The sequence below is a fragment of the Drosophila ananassae genome, unplaced genomic scaffold (genome assembly GCF_017639315.1).
Source record: "Drosophila ananassae strain 14024-0371.13 unplaced genomic scaffold, ASM1763931v2 tig00000107, whole genome shotgun sequence".
NCBI lineage: Eukaryota > Metazoa > Arthropoda > Insecta > Diptera > Drosophilidae > Drosophila > Drosophila ananassae.
Genome location: NW_025319115.1, coordinates 46,700 through 49,172, shown reverse-complemented (window position 1 = coordinate 49,172; position 2,473 = coordinate 46,700). Strand labels below are relative to the sequence as shown.

The window sequence follows — 2,473 nt, the reverse complement described above, 5'->3', positions numbered from 1 at the left end:
GTTGGTCTGATAGTTTTTGAGGAACATTAAAAGACCGATTATAATTTGGAAAGTTTTGACCTGAAGGATTTTGAGAGTATCTATAATTATTATTATAGTTTGAATTAAAATTTCTATTTGAATCAAAAGTATTTTGTCTTTGTTGATAATTATATGTCCCACGATTATTATAATTTTGACTCCTATTGTTTCCTACATTCTGATTGAAATTTTGGTTTCTGTCCCTCTGATTATTATTAGGAGTATTAGATGTGGAGACCATTGGTATATTATATCGATTTTCAACACTTCGGGAAAAATTGTATGTATCATCATCATCATAAAGACTTACAGCTTAAGCAGCTTGTTTTAATTTAGTTGGAGTTGATATATCGTATTTGCATATAGATATGTACACTCGTAATGGTAATTTTTCACGAATTACTTCTGCTATATGATCACCTAATACTCTCGAAAATATAACAGTGTTTGCTGCATTATTATCCAGACTTAACTTATTACAAATTTTGCTTGTCTGTTTATCTAATTCATCAATAAACTTACGTAAACTATTTTGATATTTAATTTTATGTAAATCCATCATCATGAGATGTTGGGGTTTTGATGAGTTGAATTCACTGATGAGTAAGGTTCTTAGGATAGGATGAGGTTTAGGATAGCTCCTTGAATGATTTCATTCTGAGTAGACGATGTTGTTTTGTATTGGGTAATCAAGTTATCAACACTTTTTATAAATAGTGCTAAATACATTGTATCACCATCAAATTTGTCAATTTGCTTTAGTTGCATGAAGAAATGATTCATATTGCTGTTAGACAGGATGTGCCTTGCTGCAGCTAATGTGGATGCTTGTTCAGATTGCATTTTAAAGTTTATTTATTTAATTTGGTATATATATGTTTTTATTTTTTAAATTGTCTTGATTATGTTAATAATTTTATTTTATTTGTTTATTTCAAATAGACATTAGAAATCCTCATTCGTGATTTGACTTATGCTGAGTTCCCTGGTATTAAAATTTTTTTTATGTAATGTTTGTTGCACTTCACACTAGAAATCCTCAATCGTGATTTCACTAATGTTTAGAAATGTTTATAGATTCGTTTTGCGGATACAATAAATTCGCGATGTATTTAGTTCGATACTTAAAACACGCGAGGATAATTGTATCCTACCGGCTGCGCCAATTATATGTTTTAATTCCCGATTTAAAATAAGAAATAAAAATTAAGATTTTTTTATTATTAAATTCAAGGATGGTTGGGTTCCCAGGATGGGCACTTGTTTATGAATTTGGAGCAAAAGGGGTTTGATGTTTACGTCTACTGTCGTCGATAAAGGCGTGTGAATGGTTTATGTCTATGTTTATGTCTGGATGCCAATGATAATGCTATGGGAAAGGGTTTGTGTCTAGCCTATTTGAATTATTCCCACAGTAGGCTCTGGAATGTTGTTTACCATCATAAAAAAGATGATCCATCAAAGAAAAATAGATGAAACAAATTTAAAAAAAATGTAAAATAATAGCCAAAATGTCTGAGCAAAACAAGCATCCACAATGCCTGCAGGGTCTGCAGGAGCCACTGCGTCAGCACTATCTGTCTGAGGTGGCCCACCTACACATAGGTGGGACATAAAATGGGTTCCTTATATAAACTCCGCACTCCGACTTCATTTTAGAGTTCAACTCTCCATCTGCGTGAATCACATCATCAAAAGTGTCTTCCCGGGTCGATGGCCACAAGTGGTGGACAACATCAGCATCGCGCTTACGCAGTACAGCCTTCCGATGGACTTCATCACCCGAGAGATCTTCTCGCAGTGGATGGAGATTGGTCGCCAAATTGATAATCGGGATGAGCCAAATTGATGTCGGGATAGTTCCCATTTGGACGATGATGAGCGCACCGAATTAACATACTGCTACACCAAGAAGTGGGCTCTCCACATCATGGTTCGCATGTTCGAGGGGTAAGTTTGAAAAAAAACGAAATCCTGTGAGCTGAAATCCTTAATCTTTTATGTATTTTTTAGGTATGGAAGTCCCAGCAACGTAGTTAGTGAAAAGCACTTTAAATTCTGCCTAGGTGTCCTGAAGGTGCTTGTCGAGGTGCTCGACGTATCTATCTATAAAAACGTATCTATTGCAGGTTCAGCTTGTTTAGTAAAGCTTTACAGAAATTGTAGATAGCCATGTATGAATGTAGAAAATCTGAGATTTTAACTTTGGATGAGTATTCCAAAGATATGGTAACTGCTAGCCATTTTTTAATTTTAGTTGATATACATACTTTTCAAAAATGATATGTACTAAAAACAATGATGGTCATAGCCATTCCACGGCCTACATAATTCAATATATGGTAAAATTTGATCAATTTCTTCTCTAAGGTGTACCGCAGAAACTGTGGGTGATAGAACCTATGTTTGTTCTGGACTTTGGTTCAGGGGCGCCTAAAGGTTATGGAGCATG

General features: G+C 34.6%; 1 long non-coding RNA gene across 1 annotated transcript; it reads left to right on the top strand.

Annotated features, from left to right (window-relative positions):
- The first annotated feature begins 1,409 nt into the window (after positions 1-1,409).
- On the top strand, positions 1,410-2,071 carry LOC116655636. Its single transcript, XR_004310695.2, has 2 exons — positions 1,410-1,971; positions 2,035-2,071. It is a non-coding gene; the product is annotated as an uncharacterized LOC116655636 (long non-coding RNA).
- Positions 2,072-2,473: the final 402 nt, after the last annotated feature.